Source organism: Haliotis rubra, unplaced genomic scaffold (assembly GCF_003918875.1).
Source record: "Haliotis rubra isolate DU_JTF1 unplaced genomic scaffold, ASM391887v1 Scf1501, whole genome shotgun sequence".
Classification (NCBI taxonomy): Eukaryota; Metazoa; Mollusca; class Gastropoda; order Lepetellida; family Haliotidae; genus Haliotis; species Haliotis rubra.
The window spans coordinates 147,444-156,489 of record NW_025765450.1 but is presented as its reverse complement, the minus strand read 5'-3'; the positions used below and the strand labels follow the sequence as shown (position 1 = coordinate 156,489).

The 9,046-nt window shown below is 41.9% G+C and overlaps 1 protein-coding gene across 1 annotated transcript in view; it reads left to right on the top strand.

Annotated features, from left to right (window-relative positions):
- The first annotated feature begins 1,740 nt into the window (after positions 1 to 1,740).
- The window catches only part of LOC124270287 (sodium-dependent dopamine transporter-like), a 41,913-nt gene continuing 34,607 nt past the window's right edge, over positions 1,741 to 9,046 (top strand). Inside the window, exon 1 of the mRNA XM_046705328.1 lies at positions 1,741 to 2,016. The gene's annotated coding sequence lies outside the window, so the exon portion shown is untranslated. The remainder of the gene's footprint in view (positions 2,017 to 9,046) is intronic.

The following is a 9,046-nucleotide window of genomic DNA, read 5'->3' as shown; positions in this document are numbered from 1 at the left end:
GTTGGTGTTGGCCTTCCTTACCCCAGTTATGTGTACAGCTAGACACGTACATGGTTTGTTAAGAAAACAAACAGTTGACGTGTACAGCTAGACACGTACATGGTTTGTTAAGAAACAAAACAGTTGGAAGTGTACAGGGCTTGTTACGGAATAAAAAGTTGAACGGTCTAAGCACATGGGTCTTCGTTAAGGAATAAACAGTTGAACACTCCGCTATGGTTTGTAAAAAATAAACAGTTGGCACGTATTATGGCTTGTTAAGAAACAAACAGTTGGAAGTGTACAGCTAGACACGTACATGGCTTGTTAAGAAACAAACAGTTGGACGTGTACAGCTAGACACGTACATGATTTGTTAAGAAACAAACAGTTGGAAGTGTACAGCTAGACACGTACATGGCTTTGTTAAGAAACAAACAGTTGGAAGTGTACAGCTAGACACGTACATGGCTTGTTAAGAAACAACAAACAGTTACAGCTAGAATGGTTTGTTAAGAAACAAACAGTTGACGTAACAGCTAGATACTACATGGCTTGTTAAACAAACAGTTGGAAGTGTACAGGGGCTTGGGAATAAAAGTTGAATCGTACATGGCCTGTTAGGGAATAAACAGTTGGACACGCACATGGTTTGTAAAAATAAACAGTTGGACACGTACATGGCTTTGTTAAGGAATAAACAGTTGGACACGTACATGGCTTTGTTAGGGAATAACAAGTTGGACACGTAAAGGGCTTGTTGGGGAATAAAACAGCTGGACATGTACATGGCTTGTTAGGAAAACAGTTGGATGTGTACAGGGTTTATGTAAGAGATGGCTGCGATTGAACTTGTTCCTAATCCGATGTTTGTATATTCTTAGTTCGTTTCTGAATATAGGCCGGGTTGCGTTAGTACAGGCACACCCATAACTGGGTAATATCGGTACAATACGTTGGTTGATTCATACCTTGCAAATTCAAGATGAAAGTGAAAGTAAAAGGCATCTCGTATCTACCAGAAGACAGGCGGATGACAGGTTTAGAACTGTTACCCTCCACCGTCGATGTCACTATATCCGGGCTCTCCGTCATCCGTTTGTGTTTTCGAAAACAACGTGTCTTTGCTTATTGAACAGGCAACTTTCCGCGGGCATCACGTGTAATTATGTCTCATTTTGCAGTAATATATGATAAAACATTGGATGCAATCACTGTTGCTTTCGTCATGGTGATATGGTCATTCGTACGCAGATGTGAGTGCACGTGCGTTTGTGTGTGCGTACCTGCGTCCGTGTGGGTATACGTGTTTGTGTTTGCTTGTACTTCCAGTCCGGATTGATGGTGCCGATTGTTTAGTGCTAGCCCACTGCGCCACCTTTCCCAGTTTAATACGGACGGTCATTTCATCCATCAAATGCCGAAGTCCAGGGGAACAACAAGACACAATTTGTAACGACCTGGAAATCGAACCATCGACCTGGGGATCTTTGGGGAAATGTTCTGCCTACTGGACCAGCAGTGATGAGTGAGTGCGCAAACGAGATCGATATGTGTATGTCACATTCCCTCCCTATACTTATGCTGTGTTACACTGCCGCCACCACCACCCACAGACACTTCATCGAAATCCAGTAAATACTGAAGAAATATGACACGGCCTTTATCAGAGAAACACAGTAACGCGTTGTGAACGGAAATATATTCGGCTTCTAGTTTCAGAGAAAACCCGTATTCGCCGACATTGATGATGTCACTGAAAACCTCGTGCCTAAAAATATCCAATTCCGTCCGTCAACAGAATGGTTGGTCCCTGTCACATAGAGGTGAATGGCGCTAGCACGCCTCAACATGCCGGCATCAGGGCTTCAGGTGGAGTGAATCCACGTGGGTTGTGTAGACACGGTATTGAGGCCGAGGCTGAAAACTCCACACAGCCTCGTCTCGCAGGACTGAACAGGCAGTTCGTTTAGCTGCTGTTCACCACCAGGCCGCTTCTGACCAGACTGGAGTTACACCGTGTGTAAACAGCTAGAGGTAGGTGTGCGTGTGTTGCTCGGTGACTGTGTGGAAGGGGTACTCATTGTTCCAGGACGTCCATAGTTGCTGTTCCACGGAGCCACGCTTGTGTTGCTGGTGGAATGTTCACATTCCCCGAGACGTCGACACTGGGTGTCGGTGTGCTGGACTGGTTCACGGTACACTGTCATTAGTGCCATCAAACCATTGACTTGCATCATGGCCAGGAGTAAAGCTCAAGTCGCCATTGTCTAGCAAGTGAAACTGTAATGCACCACGTAGTGTTTCCAAAAATACTTTTATGTTAATAATACGTGACACATTGTAAACATACATTGATGTTGATGACGAACATGATTATCGCCAGCTATACCTGGCCTGAAGAGATGATGGGAATGTTTGGCAGTGGGCAGTGAGGCTGGTTATTTCCATCTGTTCGTTATATACTGACTACCGCTCCCAGTGGTAGGGGTTTCGTTATTGATCTGTGGTTCCCCGTGGGGCTGCACTATCTTGCTGATCTGTGACAGGAATAACACAAGGAATACCGTTATGGTTTCAAGTCTGTATCACGTCGTAGTCACATCTTGAAACCAGCAACTGACAACACCGTGGGCCAAGCTGGATATGTCAGGAGATGTTTGATCCGTACATCCACATGCAGCCACTTTTTCTTGTGTTTTGTATTCAGTAGCATACTGACTATTGTTTAATTATCATATCCCCATTGATTGCTTATCGCCATATTCCACGTCAATAAAACTGGTGAATCACGTGACCTATTTGCTCAGTGAACCCTACACAATGTACAGCACGCTGTCACGTGACATATCTGGGCACAGACAGGCCTAAAGAAAACCCCGGGATCCCAGCAATTAGTCATACATGATGTATTAGGACATCCGCTGTGTTTAAACACTCAAGTTACACTCATGGGGACGTCAGTGAAACCATCCATCCATTCTGGTCTTGCTGCCATAACCACGTGCACCCTCGGTTGATTCCCATGAACAATATCAAGTACATTGTTCCATGTTATTGAAATTGTTTAAGTTTTACACAAGCATGGCACACATACGCACGCGCGCACGCACGCACACACACACCATGCAGACATTAACCACAGAACTGAATGGGATTTGTTCTTAAACCGTACATACCTTCTAAAATGCAAATTGATATCTCTACAAGGTACATTCTAATGTGATTGTATTGGAAATAGAAATGAGTGTCAAATGTATATCCATATATAGCCTCCCTGTTATCAGTGTAACACCTTCCCATCAATACATCACATTCCTATCATCTATATAATACCTTCCTATTATCGATATATCATCTTACCATCATCTATATATCACCGCCCCACCATCTATATATCACCTTCCCATCATCTATATATCACCGCCCCACCATCTATATATCACCTTAACATCATCTATATATCACCGCCCCACCATCTATATATCACCTTCCCATCAACTATATATCACCCTCCCACCACCTGTATATCACATCCCATCATATATATGTCAACTTCCCATCATCTATATATCACCCTCCCATCATCTGTATATCACCTTCCCATCATCTATATATCACCTTCCCATCATCTATATATCACCTTCCCATCATCTATATATCACCTTCCCATCATCTATATATCACCTTCCTATCATCTATACATTACCTTCCCATCATCAATATACCACCTTCCCATCATCTATATATTACCTTCCCATCATCTATATATCACCTTCCCATCATCTATATATCACCTTCCCATCATCAATATACCACCTTCCCATCATATATATGTCACCTTCCCATCATCTACATATCACCTTCCCATCATTTATATATCACCTTCCCATCATCTATATATCACCTTCCCATCATCTACATATCACCTTCCTATCATGTATATATCACCTTCCCATCAACTATATATCACCTTCCCATCATCTATATATCACCTTCCCATCATCTATATATCACCTTCCCATCATCTATATATTACCTTCCCATCATCTATATATCTCCTTCCCATCATTTATATGTCACCTTCCCATCATCTACATATCACCTTCCCATCATCTATATATCACCTTCCCATCATCTATATATTACCTTCCCATCATCTATATATCACCTTCCCATCATCTATATATCACCTTCCCATCATCTATATATCACCTTCCTATCATCTATCATATCACCGTCCCATATCATCTATATATGACCTTCCCATCATCTATATATTACCTTCCCATCATCTATATATTACCTTCCCATCATCTATATATTACCTTCCCATCATCTATATATCACATTCTATCATCTATATATCACCTTCCTATCATCTATATATCACCTTCCCATCATCTATATATCACCTTCCTATCATCTATATATCACCTTCCCATCATCTATATATCACCTTATATTACCCCATTCCCCATTATCATCTATATATATACACCTTCCCATCATCTATATATTATACCACCTTCCCATCCTATCCCATCATCTATATATATCACCTTCCCATCATATATCACCTTCCCATATATCACCTTCCCATCATCTATATATATCACCTTCCCATCATCTATATATCACCTTCACTTCCTATCATCTATATATCACCTTCTGCATCATCTATATATCACCTTCCCATCATCTTATATTATCTTCCCATTATCTTACATCCACTTTCCCATCATCTATATCACCTTCCCATCATCTATACATTACCTTCCTATCATTTATATACCACCTTCCCATCATTTATATGTCATCACCTTCCCATCATCTATATACCACCTTCCCATCATCTATATATCACCTTCCTATCATCTATACATTACCTTCCCATCATCTATATATCACCTTCCCATCATCTATATATCATATCACCTTCCCTTCCCATCATCTATATATCACCTTCCCATCATCTACATATCACCTTCCCATCATCTATATATCACCTTCCCATCATCTATATATCACCTTCCCATCATCTATATATCACCTTCCCATCATCAATATATATATCACCTTCCCATCATATATGTCACACTTCCCATCATCTACATATCACCTCTTCCCATCATCTTCTATATCACCTTCCCATCATCTATATATCACCTTCCCATCATCTACATATCACCTTCCCATCATCTACATATCACCTTCCCATCATCTATATATCACCTTCCCTTCATCTACATATCACCTTCCCATCATCTACATATCACCTTCCCATCATCTATATATCACCTTCCCATCATCTACATATCACCTTCCCATCACCTATATATCACCTTCCCATCATCTATATATCACCTTCCCATCATCTATATATCACCTTCCCATCATCTATATATTACCTTCCCATCATATATATATCGTTTATGTGTTCGTTCGTTATGGTTTAGCGGAATAGTATGATAGATATGAATCATAACAGGTACTAATAAGTTAGCTTTAACTTAACGAGACGGCTTTCGGCGGAAGAATATGAGTGTTCCATTAGAAATACCTCTTATTGCGATTATGAAAACACGTGAACTCCTTAGTTCTATGCTTGCCACTGGCATAGCTATCTGACCGGGGTGAAATGTCAGGGGCAACCCGGCCTGGACCAGGTCAACACAAAGATAGGTTGTCCAGGTGGCGAGGAGCTGTCGGGAGAGCTGGTCGTCCACCATACGGCATATTCAATGCGAGGGCATGTGTAGGAATATATTAATAAGTTGATCATATAATCCAACATTACATTCCAAGTGGAACTTCCTTTCATTTGATCAAGTGCTCATGCTCTACTGAATGTGGAACATATCAATTACTTCTCCACTGTTTCGTTAGTGCCCTGGGTTTAATTAGGATGTTGTTTATTATTGATGAGGATAGCCAGATGGTCCCTGATCAATCTGCCGAGAAAGGGCATCGGCACTGACGAGTAACGTGTTCTGTTTGATTGTATACTCTTCGGAAAAAGTAGGGGATAGCCGGAAACAGTAATTGATATATACTACCCAGTTTCCATTCCTGTATGATATCAATACACGAATTAGGAGCACCTTACAGCCTGCAAGAGTTGTGGTGGGCTGTGATAGGTTTACATGGGCACTTTTAGGGAATGAAGTAGTAGCACCGCCGGGACTGGTCAAACATGCACTCACTCGGCAAGACATACTGGGTAGGAGTCCATTTGAAACAAGAGCAAAACATTATATATATTTAACAAGTGCATTGTAGTTAGCTAGTGGGTTTAGTTTTAAAGTCGCTTTTAGCAATATTCCAGCAATATCACGGCGGGGACACCAGAAATGGGCTTCACACAGTGTACCCATGTAGGGAATCGAACCCGGGTCTTCGGCGTGACGAGCGAACGCTTTAACCACTAGGCTACCCCACCGCCCCCTAGTGAATTGTAAAATTAACTAAGCTTACAAAATGATTACAAATCACATAAAGGAATTACAATGGAAGTACACAATTAAGAGTATAAAATTCAATGTCAATATAAAATACAGCGGTAATGGAACTAAAGGAATGGAGAAAGCCACCAAGCAGCAACACGGTTCAAGCATCCTGTTACTAGGCTGAGTATCCAGGGTGTACATGCAATCTTGGGACAACCGCTCATGTGTGAGAAGAAAGAGGCATGCGCCTTCCCACTGATATACTGGAATACCTTCCAGAAAGTTATATACCTCGCTTATTGGTCGACAGGTGTTCTTGAAGATTCGAGATTACACTAGACTACGAAAGTATCAGAATACAGCAGGTTCAATGCTACTGCATGGTATCCGCAGTTGTCAATACCAGTAGTATGTCAGTACTGTTGCAAGGTAACATAACGTCGTTTGTCTGGCCCTTGTTCCAGCTGCCTCGGTGATATAGTGACGAGACTGATGAATGGGCTTACATTTCTCGCGCATGTGACGTTAGATTTCACAGTAACGCCTAAATACAGCGATGTAACTCAGTGCGTCACTATGAATAAAACTTTCAGGTATATTAATAAATAAGTGGATGGATCAGTTAATCAACGGACTCCCCAGTGATGTCACAATGCTGAACACCTTCGAAGTGTTAGGACATAGGCGTATCACAATAGTTTCTAGTAGTTGTACACTTCCACTTAGCATAACAACAGAGCGGACAATGATGTTGTGACTATTTACTATTTTGGGACAGGCCACACTCAACACCTGATACCGTCACTATTTACTATTTTGGGACAGGCCACACTCAACACCTGATACCGTCACTATTTACTATTTTGGGACAGGCCACACTCAACACCTGATACCGTCACTATTTACTATTTTGGGACAGGCCACACTCAACACCTGATACCGTCACTATTTAATATTTTGGGACAGGCCACACTCAACACCTGATACCGTCACTATTTACTATTTTGGGACAGGCCACACTCAACACCTGATACCGTCACTATTTAATATTTTGGGACAGGCCACACTCAACACCTGATACCGTCACTATTTACTATTTTGGGACAGGCCACACTCAACACCTGATACCGTCACTATTTAATAGTATTCCATAAACACGTGCTCTTGGTATACTTTGAATGACATCGTCAAACCTTCTTTTGGCAGAGTTTTCTTATGACTATGAAAAAGTTTTGTTGCGTTTATTAACTGATGACAATGAAATGTTTCGGGATCTGGTGGTCCAATACACGTTTGTTTGTTTCTTGTTTAACGTAGCACGTAGCAGTATCTGACATATATGACAGTGGAGACCACAGGTAATGGAGTCGAGACCAGACAACCTTGCAGTGTATCACGTATTTGCCACAGCCATGGTACCCGTGTTCAGTGGTGTTCACAAACACCCGGTGTCGTAACTTTATGACTGTGATACGTTAAGATCGTATATAGTGCACTGCTTTCAAGATATATTTCATGCTATTGCGGAAAATGTTTTCCAGTGTATAATCTCAACAAGGTTACAAGAGACTTGACCCCACTAAAAGAAAGACCACCGCAATATAGCTGATACATGTACTATATGTTACAGTTACGACATCTACCGTAATACGATAGAGCTGATGCACTGCTGATGCACCCATCACTGTCTCATCAGTAGACACGTGAGACAGATCTAGTGACATTGACTTGAAAGAGACACCCATCACTGTCTCATCAGTAGACACGTGAGATAGATCTGATGCACTGCTGATGCACCCATCACTGTCTCATCAGTAGACACGTGAGACAGATCTAGTGACATTGACTTGAAAGAGACACCCATCACTGTCTCATCAGTAGACACGTGAGACAGATCTAGTGACATTGACTTGAAGGAAACACCCATTACTGTCTCATCAGTAGACACGTGAGATAGATCTAGTGACGTTGACTTGCAGGATCACTGTCTCATCAGTAGACGTGAGACTTGACATTGACTTGAGGAGACACCCATCACTGTCTCATCAGTAGACACGTGAGATAGATCTAGTGGCATTGACTTGAAGGAGACACCCATCACTGTCTCATCAGTAGACACGTGAGATAGATCTAGTGGCATTGACTTGAAGGAGACACCCATCACTGTCTCATCAGTAGACACCTGAGTTAGATCTAGTGACATTGACTTGAAGGAGACACCCATCACTGTCTCATCAGCAGTAGAGAGGGACTTATCTTACTCACGCTTGCTACATCAGACAGACCTTTCGGTGACTATAGAATACGCTAACCTCCAGGATACAGGTATATAGGTGCAACCGATTGAACATACCCGCAGTCAATGGTAAAGTCGCCCAATATGTAGACTTTGTATTCCCCACACACAGTGATCAAAGGCTTCCAGAACCCAATTCATCGCATGCCTAGGCAACGATTAAATCGGACGCCACCGTCAAACCGAGCTAGATAACGATCATTTCCAGCCATATACTTTCAGAAATGTCTGGGGCCGACATGTGTGAATTTATAGGCGCGGCAGAAAGAAATATATAGTCTTGGATATATTGCTGTCAACTTGCGACCTTGTGTTGTGGCAC